This window comes from Schistocerca americana, chromosome 10 (assembly GCF_021461395.2).
Source record: "Schistocerca americana isolate TAMUIC-IGC-003095 chromosome 10, iqSchAmer2.1, whole genome shotgun sequence".
Classification (NCBI taxonomy): Eukaryota; Metazoa; Arthropoda; class Insecta; order Orthoptera; family Acrididae; genus Schistocerca; species Schistocerca americana.
The window spans coordinates 100,705,718-100,723,795 of record NC_060128.1 but is presented as its reverse complement, the minus strand read 5'-3'; the positions used below and the strand labels follow the sequence as shown (position 1 = coordinate 100,723,795).

General features: G+C 43.6%; 1 non-coding gene across 1 annotated transcript; it reads left to right on the top strand.

Moving 5' to 3' along the window:
- Positions 1–17,714: 17,714 nt before the first annotated feature.
- Positions 17,715–17,791, top strand: Trnas-aga. The gene has a single exon. It is a non-coding gene; the product is annotated as a tRNA-Ser (tRNA).
- Positions 17,792–18,078: the final 287 nt, after the last annotated feature.

Here is an 18,078-nt window from a genome sequence, read left to right as displayed (position 1 = left end):
CCCACCTCCTCGTACCCGTACGCATTGATGGACAGCCCTGCAGGATTCGTGGTGTCAGTTCCCTCCAGCACTCCTTCAGACATCAGTCGAGTCCATGCCACGTCGTGTTGTGGCAGATCTGCGTGCTCGCGGGGGTCATACGCGACTTTAGGCAGGTGTACCAGTTTCTATGACTCTGCAGTGTAGACCGAGAGGCAGTTCTCATTTACAATCACTCAGGAAAAACAATACAAAAATGTCAAAAACGCAAAACGTCAGTTCATATCACGGTATAAAATTGTATAATAAACTGCCAAACGATATCAAACAGGTGTAACGTCCCCTTAGAAAAATTATACATGACTGTGCTTAAACTGACACACAATATTTTTAGCGCAACGCAATCTGACTTTCAATAATCCCTACAAAAGAATGGCCCTGACTAACAATAACCTATACCTTTCATGAATCACTTGCCTCACAAAAACCTTCGTTACTTGAACTACTGCAATACAGCGAGCGCCAATACTGCCAGCTAAATAAAAGATTCTAACTACTGAAGTCACTAACTACTGATAGGCATAGTTACCAAATGAACGATTTTGATAGAGAACAAACCATGTATTTACCTTAATAATGTTCAAAAGTCATTATATATATATATATCAGCTCATCACATCCAGCCTTACAAATTTACTCTCTCTGATGGACACATGTCCAGATCATCCGCTCTCAAAACTCCGCCATCTCTCTCCACATCCACCACTGCTGACGGCTCACCTCCAACTGCGCAACGCCACGCGCTGTTAACAGCCAATTGCCCAAAACTACGATAGCAAATTCCAACAATGCAAACCACCCACAGACAGCACACAGCACAGTCAGTGATTTCCATACAGAGGGCTAGGTGACGTTACCAACATAAAAACCTAAGCAGTCTACTTACACAGGCACCTATAACTTCCTTCATAAGTAATACATACTGGACAATTAACGATTATACAGGGTGAAAAGTATTTAAACCGACAAACTCTGGGAGGTTGTAGGGGACATCAAAACAAATATTTTTCCCTAATGTCATTTTTTCCTATGAGGATTATTTAAACCAGTGGAGGGCGTATTACGCTCTACAGTTGTAGGCAACTGCTGTCCACCAGTGTAGTAGTGCATTGTCTCTGTTTACTAATGGAGCGATACACCTGGAGTGAGTACACTGATATGGTTGGTGCGTACTACGTAGCGCACCACAACGGACGAGCTGCACAGCGGGTTTATCAGCAACAATATCCTAATCGCCGTATCCCGCATCATACGACCTTTGCTGCTGTGTACCAATGTCTGCGTGAGACCGGGCCATTTAGCAGATTACCTGGACAGGGACGCCCTCGCACGGTAAGAACGCTGCAATTTGAGGAAGTTGTCCTGCAGCATGTGGAGCGGGATCTTTCAGTCAGCACTCGTGCAATTTTACGTAACACGAGGACGAATCAGACGAATGTAAGAACAGTCCTTCGAGAGCAATTCTTACGTCCATTTCACTTACAGCGTGTCCACAACCTGGAATCAGTTGATTATCCACCCAGAGCACAGTTTTCGCAGTAGTCCCTGGAACAGTGTGAAATGCATCCTACATTTCCATCCTATGTGTTATTTACCGAAGAAGCAACGTTCGGGCGTGATGGAGTTTTCAACATTCACAATTCGCATGTTTGGAGTGGGGATAACCCACATGCCACAGTTACTAGCGCTTATTAAGTGCTCTTCTTCGTTAATGTGTGGGTCAGTGTTGTTGGGGACTGTCTAATTGGGCCGTATCTGCTAGCTAGGTCATTATATGGCACGCATTATTACAATTTTTTCGCCAGAGCATTGCCAGAATTTCTGGAAGACGTCCCGCTCCCTACAAGACAATGCATGTGGTTCCAGCATGACGGGGCGCCGGCACATTTCAGTCGTGTGCGTCCGTTCCTGGACCGACGGTTCCCAGAAACGTGTATTGGCAGAGGTGGTCCTGTACCATGGCCTGCTCGAGCCCCAGATATGTCCCCTCTGGACTTTTTTGTGTGGGGAGAGATGCGGAACCTTGTTTACGCAACTCCTGTTGCATCAGAAGAGGATCTGGTTGCCCGGATAGTAGCAGCAGCAGGAACAATTCAGGATACTCTTGGGTTTTTGCCCGTGTCAGACAGAACATGATCCCACGGTGTAACCTTTGTTTACGTGTCAATGGAGGCATTTTTGAAATCTACTGTAATTGACACTGGGTTGTGTTAATCTGTTGTCTCTTGGTCATAAGAAAAATGGAAAATGTTTGTTGGTTTAAATGATTTGCCGCCAGAGAAATCTTCCTCTACTGGTTTAAATACTTCTCATAGGAACAAATGACATTAGGAAAAAATATTTGTTTTGATGTCCCCTACAACCTCCCAGAGTTTGTCGATTTAAATACTTTTCACCCTTTATAGAGAGGGAGCGAAAGGCTATTTACAATTTGTACAGAAAGCAGATGGTAATTATAAGAGTCGAGGGGCATGAAAGGGAAGCATTGCTTGGGAAGGGAGTGAGACAGGGTTGTAGCCTATCCCCGACGTTATTCAATCTGTATATTGAGCAAGCAGTGAAGGAAACAAAAGAAAAATTCGGAGTAGGTATTAAAATCCAAGGAGAAGAAATAAAAACTTTGAGGTTCGCCGATGACATTGTAATTCTGTCAGAGACAGCAAAGGACTTGGAAGAGCAGTTGAACGGAATGGATAGTGTCTTGAAGGGAGGATATAAGAAGAATATCAACAAAACCAAAACGAGGATAATGGAATGTAGTCGAATTAAGTTGGATGATGCTGAGGGAATTAGATTAGGAAATGAGACACTTAAAGTAGTAAAGGAGTTTTGCTATTTGGGGAGCAAAATAACTGATGATGGTCGAAGTAGAGAGGATATAAAATGTAGACTGGCAATGACAAGGAAAGCGTTTCTGAAGAAGAGAAATTTGTTAACATCGAGTATAGATTTAAGTGTCAGGAAGTCGTTTCTGAAAGTATTTGTATGGAGTGTAGCCATGTATGGAACTGAAACATGGGCGACAAATAGTTTAGACAAGAAGAGAATAGAAGCTTTCGAAATGTCGTGCTACAGATGAATGCTGAAGATTACATGGGTAGATCACATAACTAATGAGGAGGTACTGAATAGGATTGGGGAGAAGAGAAGTTTGTGGTACAACTTGACCGGAAGAAGGGATCGGTTGGTATGACATGTTCTGAGGCATCAAGGGATCACCAATTTAGTATTGGAGGCCAGCATGGAGGGTAAAAATCGTAGAGGGAGACCAAGAGATGAATACATTAAGCAGATTCAGAAGGATGTAGGCTGCAGCAGGTAGTGGGAGATGAAAAAGCTTGCACAGGATAGAGTAGCATGGAGAGCTGCATCAAACCAGTCTCAGGACTGAAGACCACAACAACAACAGAGAGAGTAGTGAATAGTGATAATGAAAGATGGTAATCACCACATTTGCCGCATTTCAAGGCATGATCGTAGTTCACTATTTTCACAAATTAATCATGTGTCATGATGTAAAATGCAGTACAGTGTAATTTATACGTTGTTTCGTACCTCTTTTTATCGATTCTACGTTGAAATAATTTAACTTGGTATGATATTATGCTTTTGCTTGTTTTCAATTCTGTGGAGTGATACCGATTCCCAGAGGAGGTGTGCACGTAACCTGTCTTTCTCTTTCATTTTAAATTTACTTTCTTGATCAGCAAATTCCAGTTCTGTGCCGATTCACTGCAGGACATGACAATGTAAGTTAAGCTCTGCCTTGGTGAGGGTGGAGAAGGAGGTTCCGTTACCTTTCACGGCACAGTGCCAGTAATATTGTACTACTTTTCTGCGACGTAACAGACATATTTTTGTGACAATATTCACATTCGGTCCTATTAATGTACAGGTACTCCGATGTATCGATATATTACAGTGATATGGTTACTGTGTGTATTCATTTCTACATCTACATTCTACATTTATACTCCGCAAGCCAGCCAACGGTGTGTGGCGGAAGCCACTTAATGTGCCACTGTCGTTACCTCCCTTTCCTGTTCCAGTCGCGTATGGTTCGCAGGAATAACTACTGTCTGAAAGCCTCCGTGCGCGCTCTAATCTCTCTAATTTTACATTCGTGGTCTCCTCGGGAGGTATAAGTAGGGGGAAGCAATGTATTCGATACCTCATCCAGAAACGCACCCTCTCGAAACCTGGACAGCAAGCTACACCGCGATGCAGAGCGCCTCTCTTGCAGAGTCTGCCACTTAAGTTTGCTAAACATCTCCGTAACGCTATCACGTTTACCAAGTAACCCTGTGACGAAACGCGCCGCTCTTCTTTGGACCTTCTCTCTCTCCTCCGTCAACCCGACCTGGTACGGATCCCACACTGATGAGAAATACTCAAGTATAGGTCGAACGAGTGTTCTGTAATCCACCTCCTTCGTTGATGGACTACATTTTCTAAGGACTCTCCCAATGAATCTCAACCTGGTACCCGCCTTTCCCATAATTAATTTTATATTATCATTCCACTTCAAATCGTTCCGCACGCATACTCCCAAACATTTTACAGCAGTAATTGCTACCACTGTTTGTTCCGCTATCATATAATCATACAATAAAGGATCCTTCTTTCTATGTATTCGCAATACATTACACTTGTCTATGTTAAGGGTCAGTTGCCACTCCCTGCACCAAGTGCCTCTCCGCTGCATATCTTCCTGCATTTCGCTACAATTTTCTAATGCTGCAACTTCTCTGTATACTACGGCGTCATCCGCGAAAAGCCGCATGGAACTTCCGACACTATCTACTAGGTCATTTATATATATTGTGAAAAGCAATGGTCCCATAACACTCCCCTGTGGCACGCCAGAGGTTACTTTAACGTCTGTAGACGTCTCTCCATTGATAACAACATGCTGTGTTCTGTTTGCTAAAAACTTTTCAATCCAGCCACGCAGCTGGTCTGATATTCCGTAGGCTCTTATTTTTTTTATCAGGCGACAGTGCGGAACTGTATCGAACGTCTTCCGGAAGTCAAGGAAAATGGCATCTACCTGGGAGCCTGTATCTAATATTTTCTGGGTCTCATGAACAAATAAAGCGAGTTGGATCTCACACGATCGCTGTTTCCGGAATCCATGTTGATTCCTATAGGTTTCTGGGTTTCCAGAAACGACATGATACGCGAGCAAAAAACATGTTCTAAAATTCTACAACAGATCGACGTCAGAGATATAGGTCTATAGTTTTGCGCATCTGCTCGACGACCCTTCTTGAAGACTGGGACTATCTGTGCTCTTTTCCAATCATTTGGAACCCTCCGTTCCTCTAGAGACTTGCGGTACACGGCTGTTAGAAGGGGGCAAGCTCTTTCGCGTACTCTGTGTAGAATCGAATCGGTATCCCGTCAGGTCCAGTGGACTTCCCTCTGTTGAGTGATTCCAGTTGCTTTTCTATTTCTTGGACACTTATTTCGATGTCAGCCATTTTTTTCGTTTGTGCGAGGATTTAGAGAAGGAACTGCAGTGCGGTCTTCCTCTGTGAAACCTCTTTGGAAAAAGGTGTTTAGTATTTCAGCTTTACGCGTGTCATCCTCTGTTTCAGTGCCATCATCATCCCGGAGTGTCTGGATATGGTGTTTCGAGCCACTTACTGATTTAACGTAAGACCAGAACATCCTAGGATTTTCAGTCAAGTCGGTACATAGAATTTTACTTTCGAATTCACTGAACGCTTCACGCATAGCCCTCCTTACGCTTACTTTGACATCGTTTAGCTTCTGTTTGTCTGAGAGGTTTTGGCTGCGCTTAATCTTGCAGTGAAGCTCTCTTTGCTTTCGCAGTAGTTTCCTATAATTGTTGTTGAACCACGGTGGGTTTTTCCCGTCCCTCGCAGTTTTACTCGTCACGTACCTGTCTAAAACGCATTTTACGATTGCCTTGGACTTTTTCCATAAACACTCAACATTGTCAGTGTCGGAGCAGAAATTTTCGTTTTTATCGGTTAGGTAGTCTGAAATCTGCCTTCTATTACTCTTGCTAAACAGATAACCTTCCTCCCTTTTTTATATTCCTATTTACTTTCTACTTGTAACCGTTTTGGTGCGAATGCGCACAGAGCAGTCTTTGTTTCACTTTGCAGAACTTAAGTTGTTATTTCGCTGTGTAAAAGAACAGTCAAGTCTCGTGATCGGTTAAAGTGGAAATTAAATACATGAAGATTGATACAAAACTGTTTTCTTGGTGATGTGACAATTAAGAAGAAGAATCTGTGAATTTACAAGAAGTTTAATAAAAATGTGGATCGTGAACACCAAGTCAAAAACTATTTCTACCATACCATTGTTCTGACCTGGGATTGTTTGATCATTAAGAATTTCCTGAAAAACGCATTTGTTAAATATTGCTAAAAAACAAATCTGGACCTTCTAGCAGTCAAGGTGGAATCACCCTAGAATCAACAAGATGAGCCATAACAAATCTACGTGGGAATCCATTCAAGATAAGTGCCAAAATTAATGACTTTTTTACAGTGACTTCATTATATTCTGACGATACCATCCACAGTCAATAACTTTGTTGTTGCCCGATTAAGCGAACATATGCTGCGTGAGAAACTTTATTCGTCTGATTTCTAACCTACTTTGCAAGTGGTGGTACTGTTACACCACCGCCGGCCTGGGTGGCCGAGCGGTTCTAGGCGCTACAGTATGGAACTGAGCGACCGCTGCGGTCGCAGGTTCGAATCCTGCCTCGGGCATGGATGTGTGTGATGTCCTTAGGTTAGTTAGGTTTAGGTAGTTATAAGTTCTAGGGGACTGATGACCTCAGACGTTAAGTCCCATAGTGCTCAGAGCCATTTGAACCATTTTTTTTTTCTTAGACCACCAAAATTTGCAGGAGAGATGTTTTATTGGCCCATCAGCTTCTACAAGCTCCTGATAGCTTCCTCTCGGATTGGTCCGTACTGCCATGCAGACACGCGTGACAGGTGGCTGGTCTGTAAGGACTGCGAAAAACGCGGAAAAAGTGTCGTCTTCGTCGCTGAAGTGAATGCAGATAGTTTAAAGCTTTCGGGGCGAGAGTGGGGAGGTCGTTTTAGCTTTGGTAGAGCGACGAGTTTAGTCGAGACAGCTTTGGGGTTGCTGAAAGTTCAATCAAATGTTCGTGTAGTTACACAACGTTCAGTCAGGCAGCGTTGGGACGTTATAGAGATCATGAGGAATAATTTGGTTGCTGACCAGTCACATAACAGCTGAGAGTAATTGCGACTTGAAATAATATGGTCTGAAACTTTTCAAATCCAATACACAGTGGCTGTTCTTGCTTATGCTAACTTTCCAAATGAGAGTTTTTACTTCAGATTTTAACCTGACTGTGTACAAGATGTAATTTCATGATCACTAGTAGCTGGATGTGACCATTATTTTTACTGCATATAAGGCTTCTGTGTTTGAACACTTGTAATTTCATACAGTTTATTCAGTGCTTATGAACGCTTCTGCCTACCACATGATAATATTATGTTGCTGCATAAAGTTTACAAGTAGCTAGCTGCAATGCCCAGGTATGTATTTATTCCAGTTTTCTACTAGCCCATCACCTCCTTTCTGCTCTCTGTTCCATCTCCTCCTTTATCCCCTCTCTGTCCATCATCTGCATCCCCTCTCTCTGTCCACCTTGATTCTCCCCCACTATCTGCCGATCTATTCCCCCATGGCCATCCCCTCCTCTCCCCTCTAATCCCACCTCCTGTTCCCCCTCTATTTAACATACCCCCCTCTGTCCTGTCATCCCCTGTTCCTCCCTCTCTCTCTGCCTTCTTTTCCTCCCCCTGTCACTTTTCTCATTCGTCTTTCCTTTCTGGGCCCATCTCATCCCTCTTTACCCATCTCCTTTCTCTGTTCACTTCCTCCTCTCTCTTACTGCTCACCTCCTCATCCCACTTCTCTCACCTATTTCTTCCTCCCCTGCCTCTATCCATTTCCTCTTCCTCCTCTTTCTGTCCATCTCCTCTTCTACCTCTCATTCGCCTGACTGTCAGTCCATCTCCTCTCCCGTTTCCTCTCCACGTTATCACTCTCACCTGAATACGAGGCTGATCATTCTCACCCGACAGTATTTCTTTCAACATTGTATCTGCTAATTTGCCTGAAATCGATCCAATATTGTAGGATGACCTTTAACGCCTTTATCTGCCTATGTACGCACCAGAGAAATGTATTTCACATATATTAAATATATTTCGCACATATTTGTATACGTGTTTAAGCTGTCTCTCTAGCAAATTCCTTCGTGCAGTTTCATCTTCACGCAACCCTATGTTACTAACGATGTCTCTCCTGAACTTTGTGGTTTACAGTGGTACAATGTTTCAGGTATATTCACCACCAGACGAGCTTACTGTCTGCGAAATACAGAGTTAGTAGTAAGGAAGTAATAACATGACACGTTATGCATGATGTGGTGGTTTTTCACGTATCTCAGTGTTTATGACATGTCTTCTGAATTATGTGACTTAAGATGTAATAATTATTCTGCTACGTTCAGTGGTCCACGGAAGAGCCAAAGAAACTGGTACACGTTCCTAATACAGTGTAGGGCCCCTGCGAGCACACACACGAGTGCCCCAACACGACGTGGCATGGACTCGACTAATTTCTGAAGTACAGGTGGAGAGAATTGACACCATGAATACTGCAGGGCTGCCTATAAATCCGTAAGAGTACGAGGCAGTGGATATCTCATGATCAGCACGTTGCACAGCATCCCAGATATGCTCAACAATGTTCATGTCTGAGGAGTTTGGTGGCCAATAGAAGTGTTTAAAGTCAGAAGAGTGTGCCGGAAGCCACTCTGTAGCAATTCTGGACTCGTGGGGTGTCGTGTTGCCTTGCTGGAATTGTTCATCCGTCGGAATACACAATGGACATGAATGTATACATGACCACACAGCATGCTTACGTACGTGTCACCTGTCAGCGTCGTAGCTAGACGTATCAGGGGTCCCTTATCACTCCAACTACACACGCTTCACACAATTACAGAGCCTCCACCAGACTGAACAGTCCTCCGCTCACATGCACGGTCCATGGATTCCTGAGGTTGTCTCCATACCCGTACGCGTCCATCCACTCGATACAATTTGAAACGAGACTCGTCCGACCAGGCAACGTGTTTCCAGTAATCAACAGTACAATGTCGGTGTTCATTGGTACAGTGGAGGCGCAAAGCTTTATGTCGGGCAGTCATCGTGGGTACTCGAGTGGGCCTTCGGCTCCGAAAACTCAGACAGGTGATGTTACGTTGACACAAATTGACGGCGCAGCATTGAAATCTGCAGCAGTTTGCGGAAAGATTGCACTCCTGTCGCGTTGAACGATTCTCTTCAGTCGTCGTCGGTCGTGTTCTTTTAGTATCATTTTGCAGCCGCAGTGATGTCGGAGATTTGATGTTTTACCGGATTCCTGATATTCACGGTACAATCGTGAAATGATCTTTCGGGAAAGTCCCCACTTCATCACCACCTTGGAGCTCGGAGATACTGTGTCCCATCGCTCGTGCGCCGAGTATAACAACACATTGGAAGTCACTGAAATTATGCTAAACGGCCATTGTAGCGGCACCAACCGATCTAACAGCTGCACGCGACACTTGTTGTCTTATACAGGCGTATTCCACCTGCTTACATACACTATGTGATCAAAAGTATCCGGACATCTGGCTGCAAATGACTTATAAGTTCGTGACGTCCTACATTCGTAATGCTGGAATTCAGTATGGTGTTGGCCCACCATTAGCCTCGATGACAGCTTGCACTCTCGCAGGCATACCTTCAATCAGGTGCTGGAAGGTTTCTTGGGCAGTCCATTCTTCACGGAGTGCTGCACTGACAAGAGGTATCGATGTCGGTCGGCGATGCCTGGTGCGAAGTCGGCGTTCCAAAACATTCCAAAGCTGTTCTATAGGATTCAGGTCAGTACTCTGTGCAGGCCAGTCCACTACAGGGATGTTATTGTCTCGATCATGTTGAAAGATGCTATCGCCATCCCAGAATAGCTCTTCAACAGTTGGATGCAGAAGGCGCTTAAATCATCAATGTAGGCCTGTGCTGTGGTAGTACCAAGCAAAACAACAACGGGTGCAAACTCCCTCCATGAAAAACACCACCACACCATAACACCACCTCCTCCGAATTTTACTGTTGGCACTACACACTCTGAGAGATGACGTTCACCGGGCATTCGCCATTCCCATCCTGCTATCGGGTCGCCACGTCGTGTACCGTGATTCGTCACTCCACACAACGTTTCCCCACCGTTCAATCGTCCAATGTTTACACTCGTTACACCAAGCGAGGAGTCGTTTGGTATTTACCGGTGCGATGTGTGGCTCATGAGTACCCACTCGACCACGAAATCCATGTATTCTCACCTCCCGCCTACCTGTCGTAGTACTTGCAGTGGATAGTGATGCAGTTTGGAATTCCTGTGTGATGCTCTGGATAGTTGTCTGCCTATTACACATTACGACCCTCTTCAACTGTCGGTAGTCTATGTCAGTCAACAGACGAGGTCGGCCTGTACGCTTTTGTACTGTACGCGTCCCTTCACATTTCCACTGCACTATCACGTCGGAAACAATGGACGTAGGGATGTTTAGGAACGTGGAAATCCCGCCTACAGGCAGTATGACGCAAAAGACACCCAATCGCCTGACCACGCTCGAAGTCCGTGAGTTCCGCGGAGCGCCCCATTCTGCCCTCTCACGATGTCTAATGACTACTGAGGTCTCTGATATGGAGTACCTGGCAGTAGGTGGCAGCACAATGCACCTACTATGAAAAGCATATGTTTTTGGAGGTGTCCGGATAGGTTTAATCACATACCGTACCTCTGTATTTGAATATGCATGGCTATACCATTTCCTCTGTGGCTTCAATGAAGAACCCTCAGTGAAGAAGGTATTATTACAATTCTAAAGAATCTTTTAGTTTTGTAGGTAATTCAGGTTGCTCATTGACGAGCATGGCAACGAGTGAAGTCGAAGTGGAGAATGAACTTGGCGAAGGCGCGATTAGCAAAGCAATAGGATTCTTATAAAATTTAGCCACAGAAACAATTATTGAAAAGAAATAATTTCAAAGTTTCCCATTATTACGATGTAACTTAGTAATTATTGGAGGGAGGAGTTGGGCAAACTAGGCGTCCTGATAGGGTGAGCTGAATGAAAGTTGTCTGTTACGGTTCAAATGGTTCAAATGGCTCTGAGCACTATGGGACTCAACTGCTGAGGTCATTAGTCCCCTAGAACTTACAACTAGTTAAACCTAACTAACCTAAGGACATCACAAACATCCATGAACGAGGCAGGATTCGAACCTGCGACCGTAGCGGTCTTGCGGTTCCAGACTGCAGCGCCTTTCACCGCACGGCCACTTCGGCCGGCTTGTCTGTTACGAGGGACTACGTACGTTGTTGGTTGATTCTACCAACGATTACAGACCAGGGTAGCCAGATGCCTTAGCAAGATTGACTAAAACAAAAAAGAAGGCCGGCCGAAGTGGCCGCGAGGTTCTGGCGCTGCAGTCTGGAACCGCGAGACCGCTACGGTCGCAGGTTCGAATCCTGCCTCGGGCATGGATGTGTGTGCTGTCTTTAGGTTAGTTAGGTTTAACTAGTTCTAAGTTCTAGGGGACTAATGACCTCAGCAGTTGAGTCCCATAGTGCTCAGAGCCATTTGAACCATTTGAAAAAAGAAGGAAAATATATTCTGTCGCCTGTAGGGTGACTGGAAGGAATCTGTTACTATAAAAGGATGTTTGCACCACGGAGCTGCCATAAGAAGCAATGTCCCTGACATAAATATGACTGATTGCCTTGGTTAATCGATGTTCGATTCACATGGGTATAACTCACTATGGAAGTAATATCCAGTGGAATTCCATTACTGCTCGTTTGTTTAACAAAGGGAAAACTAAATATGGCGAGCGTTCAAAAAAATCAGAAGTATGTCAAGTGTCTCTCTAACAAGCAATGTGCCGGCCGTTGTGGCCGAGCGGTTCTAGGAGCTTCAGTCTGGAACTGCGCGAACGCTGCGATCGCAGGTTCGGATCCTGCCTCGGGCATGGATGTGTGTGATGTCCTTACGTTGGTTAGGTTTAAGTAGTTCTAAGTGGTAAGAGACTGATAACCTCAGACGTTAAGGGGAGCCGGAGGTGGTCAAATCCAAAAAATTAGGTGTTTTTTTTTTTTTTTTTTTTTTTTTTTTTTTTTTTTTTTTTTTTTTTTTTTTTTGCTACCGAAAATTAATGTAAACTTTGAATTATTGTTCTACTCGCCCTAGAAGTGGAGTTATTACCATTTTCCCCCACGCCTGCAGAGGAAATGGGCGGCCGCTGAATGCATCTAACACCCTCTCGTGACTTCCTGGCGAACTCCTTGGGATTTTCTCAGCCTGTTACGCACACAGCACCTTATGTTACGCATACAGCGTGTGTGCAAGGGTTGGCTACATTGTTTTCTGTGACAAATATTACCCGTATTTCCTTACAGCTTACTCCTATTTTCCTCAGAATTTCGATCATCTTGCTCCATTTAATATTGTCGTACACTTTTGTTCTGGTTACGATGCCGCGTTTTAGTAACCGTGTATATAAGAAGAGGAAGGACGTAGGGAAAAGAAAAGTAACACTAATACCAAGTTGCGATACTACAAGAAATAAGAGCGCGGAACATCGTCTCTTTGCTGTTTACCGTTTCGAATTAGTTCAGTGTTGCGCCTGTTGTTGGTAGTATTATACTTCTTGTGTAAAGCGGGTAATATGCAGTATGTACAAGAATCAGGAGGGAACAATAAAACCAATTTTTCATGACTTAGCACAGCCAGAATTGTTACAGATGTCTACACGGAAAGACGCAGAATCCTAATGAGAGCGTAAACAATTTGATTTGGAAAGTGATTCCTAAAAGGGTGTTTGTAAGCATAAAAACACTGCACTTTGGCATTTATGATGCAATAGCAACCTACAACCAAGGGAACAGTGTGAAGTGTGAGTTTTGAAGGCTTTAGGATTTACAGCTGGGGTGAACACTGTGCGAGCACTAAGAAATATTGACAGAGGAAGGATAAGAGGAGCAGAAAGAAGGGAAAGGCATATGAAGTATGATGGAACAACAGGCCAGAAAAGAAGACAGAAGAGGAAGCTTTTGGAGGATGAAGAAGAAGACCCTGATAATCCATCCTATAGTGCAGGAATGTATTAAGAAACTTTGATAGCCATTTCCCGTAAATTAGAATTTTTCCAATATAAGGAATATTTTCTCAAAATCCACTCAAGCTAGAGAGATGAAATTTTTATACAGCTCTCCTAGTGGTCAAACTTACATTGTAACACAGCAATTTAGCAATATGTTCAGTAGTTTCATTTCAGTTTAATTATAAAGCAATTATTTGTAAAAAAATTTGGGTCATTAATAAAAAAAATAATTGGAAGGAAACTAGAAAAGATACTCCAAAATCCCTCTCTCATAACTGCAATACTAAACCAATCTATATGTAAAAAAAAATCCAAATTTTTCTATTTGGTAGTTTATTCATAAATGTTCCTCAAACTTAGTGATTGTAACATGGCCAGCATAGGCACCTCCGGCTCCCCTTAAGTCCCATAGTGCTCAGAGCCATTTATTTATTTATTTATTCATTTATATTTACAAGCAATGTTCGTAAATAGTGGGTCGGCAGAGTACTGCGAAACACAGAAGAGGTTTCCTTTCCAATCATAGCGACTGAATCGGCCTTAAATCATGTGGCAGAAGCAACTGTGTTATCCGTGGTCAGATAAGCACCAGCATCAATGCGTACACTAGGCAATGTAAGGAGCAACACACAGTATGGCAAGTGGAAAAAGAGAAGGTAAGGAGGAGGAAAGTGATACATAAGTGCGTAAGATAAATTCCTGCCATCAACAATACTTCTCTTCTTCATACCTCCTCTGTGTTACACAGATGACGTGTCACTGATCTCAGTTGTACTGAGACTGCAGTACACACGAAGTTCCTATTTGCTTCCACCACTCTGAGCGGAACGCATAAGTTCTAATAAATGTTCACCAACCTGCAATCTTCTATAGTTGTCCCCTTGGCAGAAACCAGCATGTAGATCGTGAATCCGTAATCTTGAGGTAGTAAGAAACTTATTGCAAGAAACCGTTATTCTAGAAATTTCCTATCAGTTTGTCTATACGGGACGCCACTCGCTTGTTATAGGCGGAACACGAGAAACTGCACAATTACATTCCTTTTCAGTCACAAATGATTTCTACTCTTCAACAAACTAATGAACTGCATGTTTCCATAATTAGTATCTCGCTGTGTTGAACATGGAAGCAGAACTCTTGTCGCTAGTAAGGTAAAGGTGTTAAATAAATATGATTCTTGATTTGTCAGCGAGTTAGTGTAGATGAGTTGGCTGATAATTGGTTGAGTAACCCCAGAATGTACGTAAACAGATATGATGTAAAGGTCACTTAGATGTTTCCCTTTTGTAATGTTTCTAACTTTTGTTAACAGAGCCATATGTAATTTGATGATTTGCATTTATGTTGGATTAGTGAGGTTAGATAATACTTGCTGTATAAATCTCATTGCCCGTGAATCAATTAGTAGATATGATGTATTTCTCTGACTAATCTAACTTCAATTGCCAGATGTTTTTGAAAAGACAAACTTAAGTTGCAATATAATTTTGTTAAAAAAAGCTCAGTGTAATTCACCACAATAAGTACGCCTCCCAGTTCACATCATATGTTTTGCAAAGAGGTTGGATTTTTCTTAAATGTTCTCGTTTATCACTAAAAAAATTTCATGTACATTTCAAAGCATTACGGCCAGTATTGCACACCGCTCTGCCTGTAGCTAACGTATTTATATTTTTTATGATAGAGAAGAATATATCTTGTTGCGCGGTTGCTGCTTCAGAGGTAAGACAATTTAATTTATTTTTTATGTGCACAGGGACTAAAGTTATCATTTTTGAACAGGGTCAGAGGATTCAGTGCCTAAGGGGCTGAATGTATTCTTCAGTGACTGTATTTCTGTATTGTTATTGGGAGATGCATTCCCAATCAGTTCGTATAAATTAAAACAGTAACTCAGACTAAGAACACGGCTTGCAATTACAACACGCTACACGATAATTCGAGTTTAGTACCCATTCCACAGTTCAGACATTCATTCAACATAATTATAAGCTTTAATTTTCTTAAAGAACATTGCAAACAGTCAGAGACGCCCTGCTAAACCCGCAGATCAGGACAGGTAGTTTAAATTGTGGAAAGGGGCCAAAGTAAGCGGCTGTCAGTTACACTCGAAGATACAATTTTATTTATTAGACCAAACATTACAAGAGCGAAGAAAACTTAAAAAAAAACACAGCATTAATTTCTGGAACTTAATTAACGGTTGAATGCGCCATACAATCTCATGCCTTAAGGGCAAGACCACGTTAATTTAAAATCGGCTGAAAGTCAATAACTTTAGACTCAAACCAAAATCAGAAATCTAAAACGGAGAAGGCCTTATCTTAAATCAGTTCCTTCGATTAGGCTGAAGGCCCAAACAATCTGACACTTTAAGAAAACAACAAGTTTAATTTAAAAATCGGCTAAAGGCCCATCACTTAAGACTCAAACCAAAATAAATTTTTAAAAGGCTATGGCCTTATCTTAAAACTTCTTTAGATTAGGCTGAGCCGGCCGGGGTGGCCGAGCGGTTGTAGGCGCTTCAGTCTGGAACCGCGCAACTGTTACGGTCGCTGGTTCGAATACTGCCTCAGGCATGGATGTCCGTGATGTCTTTAGGTTAGTTAGGTTTTAAGTTCTAGCGGACTGATGACCTCAGAAGTTAAGTACCATAGTGATCACAGCCATTCCAACCAGTTTTTTTTTTTTATTAGGCTGAAGGTCCGAACAATATTACACCTTAAGGGCAAAACAGCCTTAATTCAAAAATCGGCCATACAGATACAAACAGCAACAACTATCAGGATGGCAGTACACCCAACGGCGCTCAGACGTTTCCACGGGTTGGCCTGGAATTCAAACACTCGCTTAGGTGAGACAGGCAGTCGGGCCAACCTTTCACAATCCGACAACAACCCAACCGACAGACAGTCAACGGACCCATCGACAAGATAACTTCCGCTCCACCCGACGAGCACACAACAGGGAGTTCAATGGTACAACGTAGAATGTGTTGGCGCCCACAACCAATCATACGTTGAGCTGTCAAACTACACACCGTGCTGGACATTGAGAACACGAGGAGGAAAATACACTGCCTGAATTTACGTCAACGGCCAGGGCAGGAAACCAGAACGTTAACAGCCACAAGGCAGAAGATTCCGCTGGTGCACTTCAATTCAGAATAACCAAGTACAGTTAAACTCCATCAGAGGGTGGCCAAAATTTGCCAACTTGAAAACACACGTTGTTGCTCGCGGGAATGTCCCAACAGCCGACAACGAAATGCAAACGACACCATGTGAACAGTCGTGACTTGCTGGTAGATTAAGTCAAAACTCAACTTCGTGGTTGGCTTTTCCTCTTTTGTTTCTCTGGCCGGCCAACCACTGTCACACTCGGTGTGATTTTAATTCCTTTTGTCTGGTCTCTGTCTGTGTCTTTCTTGTCCTGTGCCGTCTCTTGTCTTCCCCATTGTTTCCTTTTATTCTTTCCGGATGTTTCAAGTTCGTGGAAAAAGGGACTGATGGCTCTAGTAGTATCGTCCCTTTAATCCCACAAACCACCCAACCAACTTTCATGTCCAGGATCGGTGAACCACGGACCTCGTAGCAATGGGAACAGCACCACACACTCTGATCTCGTGGAGACGCTACCAGCGGCCTTGGTCAAACTAGGCGCCGCGGAGACTTCCTCGCTGCTCCACGCCAATCTACCAACTCCCAGGCCCCGAAACGGTGAAAGGACCAAATATAGGTCGGCCGATGAGACGACCAACCGAATGACCAACCAACGGTCGTCCCGCTCCAATTTCCCATCGCCGGACAGTTCATGTTTGTCGCCAGCTGTCGGCGCCTCACCGGCACTCCGCCCCCGACTTCGCTGCTGCTGCGTCCCGACTGCACTGCTGGTCCGTATCCAACTGACTGCCAGACACACGACCACCCGGAAATACTATCGGTCTCTCCAGAGATGGTACGACAGTGCGCTTATCGACACGCGCTGCTCCAGCTGCTCACGGGCAAGTAAGGCAGGAAGTTAGTGACGGCAGTAAATAGAATAAGAAAACGAGGCGGCAGTATCGTAGTAGAAGATGCCAGTGCCGTACAAAATATTATCAAAAATTCTCCTCAACAGAATGGTAGATACTTTAGACAAACAACTAGGAGAATATTAGGGTGGATTTCGAAAGGGAAGATCCTGTGCAGAACAAATTTTTAACTTAAAGTCAATATGAAACTTCCTCGCAGATTAAAACTGTGTGCCAGACCGAGACTCGAACTCTGGACCTTAGCCTCTCGCGGGCAAGTGCTCTACCAACTGAGCTACCCATGCACGACTCACGCCCCGTCCTCACAGCTTTACTTCTGCCAGTATCTCGTCTCCTACCTTCCAAACTTAACAGAAGCTCTCCTACTGTGAGGACGGGGCGTGAGTCGCGCTTGGGTAGCTCAGTTGGTAGAGCACTTGCCCCAGAAAGGCAGAGGTCCCGAGTTCGAGTCTCGGTCCGGCACGCAGTTTTAATCTGCCAAGAAGTTTCATATCAGCGCACACTCCGCTGCAGAGTGAAAATCTCATTCTGGTTAAAGTCAAAAATTCGCCATAGAATACCAATACTAGTGTCATTTATAGATTTCAAGAAAGCATTTGTTTGTATACACAGAGAAACGATAGATAACGTCATTAGAGAATTTGGTGTTAAATCAAAACTAGCAAACATAATTCGTGAAACACTAACATGTACAGTATCTAAAGTCAAATTTATGGGATAAGCATCTCAGCCTTTTGAAATAGAAACTGTTGC